At 44.9% G+C, this 13,640-nt stretch overlaps 1 long non-coding RNA gene across 5 annotated transcripts in view; it reads right to left on the reverse strand.

Moving 5' to 3' along the window:
* The window catches only part of LOC138299907 (uncharacterized), a 770,123-nt gene that overhangs the window by 724,454 nt on the left and 32,029 nt on the right, over positions 1 to 13,640 (reverse strand). The window lies entirely within an intron of this gene.

Below are 13,640 nucleotides of genomic sequence, written 5' to 3' on the forward strand. Positions count from 1 at the left end.
GCAGTACCAAAGTAGTAAAGACACAAAATGAGGATTTTAGTTAAATGGCACTCAACAATGCCTTTATACATTCCATCATTATTATAGGATACTTCTCTTAAAATGCTTGTTAAGAAATACTATAGCTGGTCAAATGACAAATAGAGCTGGAAGAGTTAGCTCTTCAGCACCAATGCAGCCAAGTCAATTCTTGATGTTGAGATACCATGCAGATTACCACACAAAACGCCAAAGGACTGAAGTTACAAAGTAGCCACTGAAATCTGCACTGGCAGCCCCGCACATTAATTGACCAGCATTTTACAGTGTCAAAGGTGTGTCAATAGATGATGGATAATTAAAGAATATGCATTTGGAAGTTCATGGATAAGAGGGGACTTCAAGCCCCACTGGAACAGAAAGCCAACATACGACTAAATAACATGCATAAAAAGTCCTTTTCTGGTTCCACTCCCACTTCCACAGTTAGTTTATCTTTGTTTTCTTACCACTTTCCTTTCTGTTAGACCTGTCAGCTCTCGGCATGGTATCCCCTGTCTTTTTGCTTATGCCCTCCTGGTTTTCATCCTATGCTGAATTTCATTCTTGCTGGTTTTAGGACTCTGGGCACCCTACCACTGCTGGAGTGCAAGTACTCTCTTGTCTAAATTGTGTTGGTGATTGGTTTCTCCATGATGGCATATTTGATTTACTACTAAGCCCCTAGTAAAGTGCCCTGTGTGCACCCAGTGCCTGTAAACCAAATGCTACTAGTGGCCCTGCAGCACTGATTGTGCCACCCACACGGGTAGTCCTATAAACATGTCTCAGACCTGCCACTGCAGTGTCTGTGTGTGCAGTTTTACCATTTCGACCTGGCAAGTGCACCCACTTACCACTCCTAAACCTTCCCTTTTACTACATGTAAGTCACCCCTAAAGTAGGCCCAAGGCAGCCCCAATGGCAAGATGCAGTCTATTTGAAATGCAGGACATGTACTGGTGTGATCTCCATGTCCTGATAGTGAAAAACGGCTGAATTCGGTTTTCACTATTGCTATGCCTATCTCTCCATAGGGTAATATGGGGATTGCCTAGAAATATCTTTTAGGTTTAAATATTTTTATTGAGTTTTGAGATAGATATGAAACAGTACAAAACATCACACCTACACCCACTGGCCGATGAGGACCAATAGAATGAAAGAATAGAGAAGGCTGGAGAAACATGGGAGAGAAGGATAAGTACCTATACCACTGACTAGGTGACTGAAGTGATGCAACTGAGGTGCAGAGCATGATGTTGATCAAGTCAAGATATCCCCCCCCATTGTTAAATAGAGTTAAGTCTGAACTGATTCTGTGGGTGTGAGATGGAGAATTCGTAACTAGGCAGAGCAAGTGAGTTCAAAAATTTCTGCTAAACATATTGTAAACATGGCCCCCAAGTGTGGCAATTTTTGTTCGACTGTGGCCGTCAGTTTCTCCATACCCAGTAAATCCCAGATTTTCAATAGCCAATCCAATTGTGTGGGTATGGTGTCAGTGCCCCATCGTGTTCACAAGACTTGTTGGCGGCCATACGGCCAGTGTGATTGCCTGTACCCTTTGAGATTTCAGGGGTAGTTTAAAACATCCAGGTGCCCTAAAAGGATATTGCTGTGTCGCACAATTTGACAATTGTGTCCAAGACTCCAGACCAATAGCGTTGGAGTTTCGAGCATCTCCAAAGGAGATATGTCAAGGTTACCTCCTGAATACAGCCCCGCCAGCAGTGGACATTCCCATCCCTCTTCTATCGGGTCATGCATGCCGGTGTGTAATACCAATAGTAGACCACTTTAAGAAGGGTCTCTTTACCCGAGGTGCAACATGCTGATGAATTTGCCAGTTTGAGGATTTCTGACCACTCCGTAGGTGTGAAGGGACGCTCACACTCCCTCTCCCAACGCTGTTGTACTGAGAATATAGGTGTGGCCAGTACTGTGTTTATAAAAGGTATAAATGTCTGAGAGTAGGTGTTTATCACAATCTCTAGTCAGGAGCCGTTTCTTGAATGGTAATAGAGGACGGCTAGCCTGTGGCCGAATCGAAGGGTGAGTGATCCAGTGGCATATGGTTAAATGCTGCCAATATGGCTTACGAGATGCCAGATTGTTGGATCTGGCAAAGGTTAAAAGCCCTGATTCATTAAACAAGTCGCCTATCCTTTTGTAACTGGCTTCTGCCATAACACATAACTGGATCCCTGCTAAGTGTGGGTGCGTGTGGGGGGGTGAGTCTGGATTACCTATGATCGGAGTGACAGGGGAGAGTCGAGTGGAAAGGTTTCTGCCTGTTTGTACCCTGTTGCAGACTCCCATCATGGCTCTTAGGATAAGAGAAATATAGCCTCCTGGTGGTCCATGGGGTTTAGGTATCTTCCAGATGTGTACGCCTGCATTTGCTTCATCAATGAAGCACCAGTGTTTTTCAATGAGGGGCCTGGTCCACTCCACTAGATATCTCAGTTGAGCAGGATAGTAATGCCTAAGGGGAGGGATCCCCAGGTCACCAACCCCTGGAGACATTTAAGTCTGTTTCTTGGCTATGTGTACTTTTTTACCCTCTGAAATGTAATCCTCTATACAACGTTGAAGTTTAGTCAGTATGTAGGGGGGGGCCGCAAAGTTAACGTCTGCATGACATATAGAATTTTGGGCAGTAGTGTCATCTTAACCACTGTAATAAGGCCCAGTCAGGAGAAGGTCCAGGCGCATGTTGGACAGCAAGGCGCCATAGTTAGACACTGTGGTTTGAACTGTAGTGGAGTGAATGCAAAGTCTCAAGTACACCAGTCCCTGTGTAGCCCAGGAGAAGGGAAAGAGGCATTGAAGAAAACTTTGATCTGCCGCCGAAACGGTCAGGTTCAGAATTTGAGATATTTGTGGGCTCACCAAAAAGGCCCTACCAAAAGCCTCCAACTCCTCCACTATAAGGAACAAAGACTGAAGGAGATGCGTCAGGGCCACCATGACGTCAGGGAGCTAAATTGTGATCCCTTCCCCCCCAGATAAATGTCAGATATTGTGGGGTTCTGTCGAATACGTTCTGCCAGGGGCTCCATGTACGGAGCAAAAAGTAGTGGAGATAAAGAGCAAGCTTGACTAGTGCCCCGAGGAACCTGGAAGTGGGAGGATGTTAGCCTGTTCACCCAAACCGTCGCCTTAGGACCACTGTAACTACACAGTACCCAGCTGATGAACCACTTGCCCAAGCCTGCATTCCAAAGCACTGCTAACAAATAAGGCCAATGCACCCGGTCAAATGCCTTTTCAGCGTCAATTGATAACTGAAGAGCTGGTATCTGGGAGCGCGGAGTCTTATCCAGCAGGTGGTATATGCGTTTCGTATTATCACTGCATTTGCGCTCAGGGATAAACCCTGCTTGGTCCAGGTCGATAAGGCCTTGCATATAGGGGCTAGCCGGTTCACCTAGGTACAGGCAAATATCTTGGCGTCCACATTTAGTAACGAGGTCGGCCGGTAGGAGCAGTATGTTGGGTCTTTACCAGGTTTCATAGAATCTATAAGGGTGCCCGTGGGGATGAAGGAGTTATGTAGGCGAGCGAGTACAAGAGTCAATTGACTGGCAAGTTGTTTGTAAAATTCTGAGGAGTAATCATCATGCCCGGGTGCCTTAACGGGTTGCAGATTAGAAATCGCAGACAGCACTTCATCCTCACTGATATCGTGGTCTAAGCACAGAGCTTCTGTGGCAGGGGTATATGCGCTAATGGGGTATGCATTAGATAGGACAAAAAGTTTACCTCCGCTAAGTGTTCAGCAGCATAGAGATGGGCGTAGAATTGCTCGAAGTAGTGAGCAATTTGTTCAACTTGATCCAGGCGCTCACCCTGGAAACCCTTCAGCTCCGCTATCTGTTGTCAAACAGTTTGGGTTCTCAAGTGATGCACTAGGAGTCGCCCTGCTTTAATGCTCCCTAAATAAGATTTTTGTTTGGTGTGTATGAGGGCGTATTCCACTCTGTCCCTGTCCAGCGTCTGAAGACGTTTGCTCTCTATAGTCAACTGTCACATGTCTTATGAGATCCTGTCCATTTATGGTCCATTTCTAGCTCTTTCACCTGTCCCTTAAGCATAGCACTTTTATCCCTACGTATGGCCAGAACAATCAGGTGGCCACGAAGTACCGATTTCAATGTGTCTCAGAGCATTGAAATGGATGTGTCTGGGTGATGATTGTGTCGCAAGAACTCGGCAGTTGCGCATGTTAACTCTTTGGCATGCACTTTGCTAGAGTCTATGAGTAAGGCACCAAGTGCACTGTTGAGGCACTAGGCCTGAAAGATGTATATTGGTGTGAAGAGGAGCGTAGTCTGAAAGTGCCACTGTCCCTATATCTACATGAGTGGTGGATGTCAAGAGCGGGGGAGTGGCTAGATAGAGATCTATTGCCACCAAAAAAGAGGTGAAGTCCCTTTCTGTGGGGTTGTGACTGTGCCAGACATCTGTGAGCCCATATTTAGTCAGCGGTTTCAAACTCGGAGCAGAAAACGCCCCATTTGTCCCACCTGTTGTGCAGCCCCGTATTAAGTACTAAGTTGAAGTCCCCTCCAATTAGTACATCCTTAATTTGTGAGGGCCATCACCCGACCCAATGCTTCTAGGATAAAAGCATCTTGGTGCTCATTAGGTGCATCAAGGGTAGCGAGTGTAAAAGGTATATTGTTGTATTGTGATGCAGAGTGATAGAAGCCTACCGGGGATATCAGCCTGTGTCTGAACCACTTTCCCAGTGGAAGGCCAGGAGAATAGCCACCCCTTCCTTTTTTACCTGTGCCAGAGAAAAAGTACTGTAGATCAAACCCCTTGGATCGTAGATGCTTCCAATCTGCTTGTAGGAGGTGCTTCTCCTGCCCCAGACAGATATCCCATTTGGACTGTCAGAGCGAGGCAAAAATGCTAGATGTTTTGCGGGTGCATCATGTCCCTGCCATTATAACAAGTAATCTGCACCATTGGAAAAATGGTGTGGAGGTGTGTTTGTGAAGCAGACCATGGGTCATCTGAGTACGACCAACTAGCATCTCGCAGGCGAATATATTACACCATCTGTTTCTCGCATTAATGATAAGTAGGGAAAACAAAGGAAAATGGTAGCATAGAATGTCAGAAACAGGAAGAAAGAGTACAACAAAAGAGGTCTCTCCCAGCACCGCTTCAAAAAAACAGGTTGGGGACCCTGCCGGAGCATAGCAGGTGGAGTAGAGATCACCTCTATGGAGTGGGAGACTTTGCCGTTAGTATATATCGTTGCCAAGCAATGAAGATGGGGCTGAGCGGGCTATCCTTCTGTGTAACATAGGGAGTGGTAACTTATAGCAGTGTTAAAAGGCTTTCAGTTCCACTATGGCTGTGCAATCAGTTTTTAATTGTTTTCTGGATCGGAAGACAGATCACAGGGGTGTAGCTGATGAAGAAGGGCTGATGCTTCGCTCTTGCTCTCTATCTCAGTGGGTCCCACCAATTTCACCTTCTTCCACGAAGAGCACCTGAAGGTCGCCGACGAGAGTGAGGGACTCTGCATAGGCAAGGGAGATGCATCGTTGGCTTGTCGGCTTCTAATAGGTAGTACTGCCGGAGTGTCTCATATGAATGTAACTGGAAGAGGTGACCATTGATATCACACACTTTTCTTTTGTACGAGTTCTGTAGCAGGTCATAATTTGTGGCAAAACTGCAAAGTAATGGGTGAGAGATCTTGAAATAACCAGACCTTGCTGCCTTCAAAGTCTATGTAGGTGCGATCTCGAACTGCTGCCATAATGGTTTCTTTTTGCTGATGGTAGTTGAAGCAGGCTAAGAAGTCTTATGGGTTGCCCAGGGAATTTAGCATGTCTCCATGCCCTAGGAGTTCTGTCCAATACAATATCTTGGGGTGTGAGATCTGGTACGACATAGTGGAAGAGTTTTCTGACATAGTCCTCCATATTCCCTCCAGAAGCTTACAGCGGGACACCCTTGATTCTTATGTTGCCCTTTCTGGATCTATTTTTGAGGTCTCCCACCTGATAGCGTAACTCTGCTATTTTGTCTTGAAAGTGCAGCATTTCATGGCGATGGGTGTTCAATTCATTAGTTTGTTCAAGGCTGGACATTTAATCTCCAAGTTTGCTCATTTCTTTTTTGAGACCTTTGATGTCCTCCGAAACGTCTTGTTTAATTGTTGCGATATCCACGCGCCTGGCTCCAAAGAGTGTTTCCAGGAAGGCATGTGTGACGGGCTCGGCACGGTCAGCCACTCCTATGGCTTCCTTGTGGTGATCTACTGTTTTGTCCACTGGTTTTGTAAGTAAATCTCTAATAGAGGTGTCTATCTTATGGGTGCGTGGGCCGACTATGCTTTTCCCAGGATAAGCCATGTATAGCTCTCTGTGTCCGCCACGCCAGTGGCACCGCAGGGGTTGTTCCGTCATCCGCTGTGGATATTCCAATGATAATGTGAAGTTCCAGCCACTCCACAAATGATTATGCAGCTTTCTGTCAGGCCAGGCCAGGCCAGGCCAGAAGACTTGGTCCACCAGGTTATGTTTGTATCCAAGTCAATGGTCGCAGCCAAGCTGGAGTGTGCACCTCACAATCAAGCAGCACTCATCTCCAGTGCTTTCAGAGCTGCTGACCACACCCCAAGGGAGTCACCATCCACAACCGTAGCAAGGTGGTCCCGTAGCATGCAAAGCCGAGGCAGGGGACGCAATGTTGCCTCCATCAGATGCGAGTGCGCTACCCAGTGAAGAGTAAGTAGTGTCCCAGACAGCCCGGGCGTTGCAGTACCTTATAGCTCCATTTGCCCCCATGATCAACCCCCAACCAGTCTTTTGCTCATTGGTGCTGAAGTTATGTTGTGCCCTACTAATGTCCCCTACGGCAGGGTGCTTTTCCTCTGCAAGCAGCTCTCCATTTCATGGGCCCTCCACTACCTCTTCAACAATCAGGGCTCCTCCGTTGTGCATCAGTCGTGTCCTTCAGGTTTGGTCAGAGACTGAGGGAGGGCTCTAATCTTCAGGAGTGTAAAGGACTCTGGCACTGGAGACTCTGGTGCATGGCCTCCCGCATAGTAGCTAAGCCCCTCCGCAGTTTGCTACAGGTGGCCGCTATTTTAAGGTCAGGTAAGTCGTGGAGTGCGTCATCCAACCCTCAGAGATGGAAGATGAGGCTTGTTTTTTAAATATCTTATAAGGGTGATTTCCCATTTGGAGCAGAAAAAGAAATGGAAATTTAAAAATACATATTGTGGTGAAGTTTGTTTTTGAATTGTAGGTTTGAAAATGCCACTTTTAGAAAGTGAGCATTTTCACGCTTAACCATTCTGTGGAATTCAAGTCTGTGTCAGGATGACAGTTGGGCTGTTTGTGCATTTCCTCTAGACAGTTACACAAAGGAAGATGTGGTGTGCCCTTCAAATCCTGATGGCCCATCACCAGATTGATGGGACTTCCTGAGCTAGAGTGGTGAGAGGAGCAGACACTTGCACCTGAATAGGGCTGTGCCTGTCCTCACACAAAGCGGCCTCCAACCCCCAGTGTGTCTGGGGCTAGGGCAGGGAAGGCAGGGTCTTGTGCACTACAAAGACTTCTCTTTGAAGTTTGCCTACTTGGGGCAGAAGTACTGGACCTGTAACACCACAGGGTTAGATTCATTCTGGACTGAGGACATTCTGCCAGGAAGAAGAGCTTGATGCTGCAGGAGGGACTGCCACTCTGCCTGCCGCTTTGCTGTGCTAGCCTACTACTTCTGTCCTGAGAGTGAAAGGACTTGACATGGCTTTCTACATCCTGCTTCCAAAGGTTCTCCAAGGGCTTGCCTCCAGTAAAGAAGCCTCAGGGACATTAAAGACCAAATCCAGGTCCTGGGCCCTGGGGAGCGAGTTCTGGTGTACCAAGGAGGAAACACGGCATCAGCTCCAGAGCGACTTTGGAACTGGCACCGCTCTCCGACTGCCTGTACCGGAGCCATGGTCCCCACTGAGTGCAACAACCACAACTGCCACCGCACCTCCGAAGTCACGCCACAGCGGGAGTCGAGAACACCGTATCACCGATGTCTGTGGCGCCCAACTTCAACTCAGCACCTGTAGCCCGCAGTATGATCGTTATATCGCCAAGTCGACACCTCACTTCTTGACCTGCAGGATTCATTGACCCCAACTTGTCGTAAGGAACAGATGCCTCGCAACCGATGCCGCATGCCGTCCCCTGCAACTGTAAGGAACTTACGCCTCACCACCTCTGCCAATCAGTAAGGAACCTTTACCTCACCTTCCCGGTAGCAGGAACAGACACTGCACTAGATCCAGCGATGCCTCCCCTCCACAATTCTGTGCAATGTCTCTGTTTCCAAAAGTAATGTATCTGGGGTCCGTGCGACTCCGTGACCGACCCTCACTCCCTTGCAAGTGGTATCATCCTTTTGGAGACGACTCCCTCAAGATGTTGGGATAGCCCCAGTTGGAGCTATTGCGTTTCTAAGCACTTTACTAAGAATTCATCTTTGAAAATTCTTATCTTTACATGTGTATGTTGGATTTTTTGTTGTTTTAGTATTGTTTTACTCAGATAAATATTGGCTATTTTACTAAACTGGTCTGGGGTACTTCTGTCGTGTTTTCACTGTGATACTGTGTGGGTGTACAAATACTTTATATATTGCTTCGGAGATTAGCCTGATTGCTTGAGCCAAGCTAACAAGGGGGTGAGCAGGGATTATTTTAGCTGTTTGACTCCCTTACCCTGACTAGATTAAGGGTCCCTACTTGGGCCCCATTTCTAATACTTTCCGTATGGGACTTGGGGTTTTCAGCAACACAGAAAGTGTGCCTAACAGAAGAATTCTGTTGACAGGTAAATAGCTTTTCTCCTGTAAGAGATCCCTTCCAGACCCACAGAAAATATCACGCAGCAGTGCCTACCACCACAAGGAGGTGCAAGTAAAATAACTTAAAACAAGTATTTGCAAAGCAGTGGGTCTCGCATTTGCTCGAGTTAGAGCTATTAGAGTCGTAAATTCCTAACTGGACTTTTCTTGCCACATAAATTTAAAAGGAAAAGTAAAACAGTTGACATAAGCAAGCCAATTCAAAGGGCCACGGTCGCCATTCGTGTGAGTGCAAAGGAGAGACACAAATGGAAAAAACGTATCGGAAAACGTGCAATTATCAATGTAACAGAGTCGATGGCCAAGGCAGTAAAAAAAAAACAAAAAAAAAAAAAAAAAAAAAACTGTCCCACGGAGGGACAAAGGTAAAGCATTTATCAATGATAACAAAGGGTTTTTGAAAGGCAAGCCCATGAATGAGTGATACTGACAGGTGTGCGTTGGGCGAGGTGAAAAGCCCACTGATAGATTACAACACATCAGAGCGCTTGCGCACGTGACCTAAAAAGGCATGCTTAACGCACAGGTTATGTGAGTTTGTGTCAAAATCTAGGCAAAAACGGAAGCACAAACAGTATGGATAGCTATGCATATTGACTCTCTCTTTCAAGGGGACATTTCATGAATACCATGGTAGACACTTTTCTTTGTTGAACATGTATCACTGGAACACCATGGGTCAGTGATATTAGATTCTGGGTGTCACAGTTTAATCATTAATGCAAAGTAAATCAAAAACAAGAGGTGCTGTTTAAATCATACTTGTTCATATTATGTAGGACAAAACAGAAGTGGTATAGAATGCCTAACATTTTCATTATGTCTTTATTGTCCCCATCTTCCATGTAGAGTACTAATGGCTTGCTCAGCAGGAGTAACTTTGCTTAATTGAGACGTACCCCAGAAAATAGATTGAGTTCCTCTAAAGAAAGAGGTATGAATTGCTAAAATACATAATCCTGAAAATAGACACTAGAAGCTTCACCAGCCTATAAGGTTCATTTGTCTCAATGATGTAAGGGAGCCAAGATCTCAAACTTTTATGAAAAAGAATAACAGACAAAATCTGTGCATTAACTGAAAAACGGTTATTTATTTTGAGGAAACTAGAGTTAGCTCTTTTCTAGGACGTGTTATGTAAATAAAGGAAAACAAATAAATAAGAGGGATGTTGAAACAAGAGATCTGAGATGAAGATCTCTGGTGAGCTGTAACAAGCAGCAGTTAAACCCACAAGAAAGTTTACACAATCCAGTTTGGGCCACATGCACGTGATATGAAGGGAACACACCTCAGAGTGTGATAACGTAATCACTAGTAGAGAAAACGCTTCCACTGGAGAAAATGTGAGGAACTTTACCTAGCTTCTTTCATTATCATCATTCACCTTTTTTTACCATAAATACATTTTTTTATGGGATACCTTCGGGATCTAAGCTGCTCAACTGAAATAAAAACTTTTCATTGCACTAAACAATGCTACCTCCAGCCTGGGGCTGATTTGTGTGATGGTCTAATATGCTGTGAACTACTATGAAGATACTATTGTTTACCGGGGTAAACATGTTGTTAATATTTTGAATGGTAATACTGATGATCTTGAGATGGCTCACAACTATCATGTAGGAAGCTGGCCTGGTGGGTATCTAAGGTACTTACACCTTATACCAGGTCAAAGTATCCACTATTACTGAAGTGTAGGAAGTGTCTAGAAGCCAGGCTCTGGATGAGCAGCCAAGGCGTATCTAGGGGACATGGAAAGCTCATGCAAAACCACTGCAGTCACACAGCACTTACATACATTAAAAAACACAGTGTTACAAAAATAAAGGTACTTTATTTTTGGTCACACAATACCACAAAATACTAGAAGGGCAACCCTCCAACAGGAGGTAAGTAATACGCTAACTATATACAATACGAAGCAGCAGTAGGCATAGAAAAGTTAGAGAATAGTGTAGTTGCAAATAACCAATAGTGACCCTAGGGGGAACCCAACCATATACTAAAACAAGCATTTGCAATTCAATGGGTCTAGCGTTTGCTCGAGTTAGAGCTGTTAGCATTGTAAATTCCTAACTGGACTTTTCGTGTCACATAAATTGAAAATGAAATCAGTTTACATAAGCGAGCCAATTCAAAGCTCAACAGCTGCCATGAGCATTAGCGGGAAGGAGGGACACAAAAGTAAGAAGAAGTTTGCTTGCAGTGAAACGTATCGGCAAACGTGCAATTATCCTTGTAACCGGGACGGTGTCCAAGGCAGTAACAAAACTGCCCCAAGGAGGGACAAAGATATAGCATTTACCAATTATAACAAAGGATATTTGAATGGCAAGCCCATGAACGAATGGTAGTGATGGGCGTGCAGTGGGTGTGGTTAAAAGCCCACAGATAGATTACGCGCTTGGGCTCTTGACGTAAAAAGATTAAGTAAAGGGGTATAGGGAAAAAACACTTGTCATAGAGAATGTACAACACAATAACACAACACTTACTGTGAACTGAAACACCTTTAACTATTTACTTTTTGTATTTTGCTTATTTCTCAGCATTTCAATAAGTTAATGTGTGCACTGATATAAAAATTGCCAGTGCAACATTAAGTTTCAGCTTGCAGTCTTACTACTTCATTTACGGTGTTGTTGTCTGAGCCATCGGAAAGTATAGCTTCTGGCCCCCTCCCTCTTTTCACAGGTCAGAGGCGCCCCTGTCCCGTTCCTCGTCCCAGTTGGGTTGTCAGGCAGCTGTGTAAAATACTGGGAACCATAGCAGCAGGGACAGATGTTAGAATGATACAATCATACGATTCCATTCCTGCCACGCTCTTTAATCACATTAAAACAAAGATTTCATAGTCTGCAGAATTCTCTGCATTTTCTGTAGAATTCTTTTTTAAATACCAACAAATCTACTTTTCCAAGCAGAGGGAAAGCATGTAGAAACACCAGAAAGGCAGGAGGAATGACTGCAACCCAGAGCGGCAACTATTAACATACACTAGACTAGACTAGACTAGTAACACTGCAGGTGCTGACCGAAGCACTCAGTTGTAACAGCAGCTGAGTCCCAAGGTGGGTAGAGCAGGGGACCAGCATGTCAGGCTTTTGCAGAGACGCCAGCCAGCTAGGGCATCTCTGCACTCTTTAACAGAATGCAGCAAGCACTATTATGTTAGGTACACAATCATGCAAAGGAGGCCCTAAGGAAAGGTGTGTGAAGGTGCACACACCCTGACACAAAGGCAGACAAAGGCTCCTGTGACATGAACGCAGGGGTGGAGACGCAAGAGGTAGACCGAGGTCCTGATATTCAAGACTCTGAAACTGAAGCCGAACCCTAGGCTCTTGGTCGACAAGCAAGCTCTACATTTTAATAAGCTCATTACCAGGAAAGCTGGAAATAAATAAACCAAATGCAGTTGGACGTGTTTTTAGCATCATTTTGGCATCAGTCTGACAAACAAACATTTTTCGCTAGTTCCGCAGATTTTAACTCTTTTTTCCCACAGCAATTTGAAAAACATACAGCACTGCTTCTCCTCAAATTGCAGACGCCACTAATGACAGAACGCTTATTGCACCATTACATTTTAGTGTCAAACCTCTGTGTTGACCTCTGAGTTGTATAGGCAGCGTCACTAAATTCCTCAGCCTAAGACTTTCCCATTTATATTTCTTAACTTTCTGGCATTGTTCAGTAGAAAAAAACTTCTAGATTATTTCATAGTTCTTTTTTTTCCTTTCAATTCAGTTTTACCTCCATAAAACGTGGGTTTTCAAATTCATTGCTCCGATTCCCTGGATATTTTGGACAATCAGTTCCAGCTATTTATATGTGAAGTAAAAAAAAAACTAAATAAACCACACAACTTTAACCAGAGCAGAAGGAAGATATGCCACGATTCGCATCTTTACCATTCATTAACAAGCATTTTCAATGCAACGGGTCTCGCATTTGTTCGAGTTAGAGCTATTAGCGTTGTAAAGCTAAAACAAATAATGCAGAATTATTGCGCTGTGTAAAATGCAGCACGATCGCGCTGCATGGAAAATAAAATGATAAAGTAGTCCGGACTCCAGGCTGAAAACATCGAGCCTCGTATGTTTTTGGTTCTTTACCGGGGCTGTGTAGGTGGGCTATGCACGGGAAAAGGCATGACGTATGCATGCCTTTCACAAATGAAAGCACGCGGATTTTAAAAGGCAAGCCCACAAACCAATGTAAGTGACTAACATGCCATGGGCGTGGTTTCAAGCCCAAGGAGAGATTACAAAATGGACGGAGCACTTTTGTGCTCACCCATAAATATGGCAAACAGCATATTAGCAAGAAAGGAAGTCTTTGCAAGACGAAAACACGCATGGCCTTTTCACAGTAGTGACACTGCAAATGAACGGCACACCATTATAAAATACACGGTTAAACATCCAGTAGCTTTGCCATTGTACTGACGTGAACCCATTAAGAGGTGGTACTTTAATAGTGCTTAGTAGAACCGCTGCCTCAAGTAAACAACAAGAGACAACCATGTACTCTAGGACGAGAGTGATATCAGTGCTGCTCTCAGCAGAGGGGGGGGGGATGCAAAAGGGGCGCTAGACAAAATTACAACATTTGGAAAAGATTCTGCAAACATCTCTTGGATCCTCTTTCTTAAGGCACCGACATACTTCAGTTTTCGTGTTCGGAGGAGCCCCGGACCGCTGCCAGTGACTAGTGTTGTG

This window comes from Pleurodeles waltl, chromosome 6 (genome assembly GCF_031143425.1).
Source record: "Pleurodeles waltl isolate 20211129_DDA chromosome 6, aPleWal1.hap1.20221129, whole genome shotgun sequence".
Lineage (NCBI taxonomy): Eukaryota > Metazoa > Chordata > Amphibia > Caudata > Salamandridae > Pleurodeles > Pleurodeles waltl.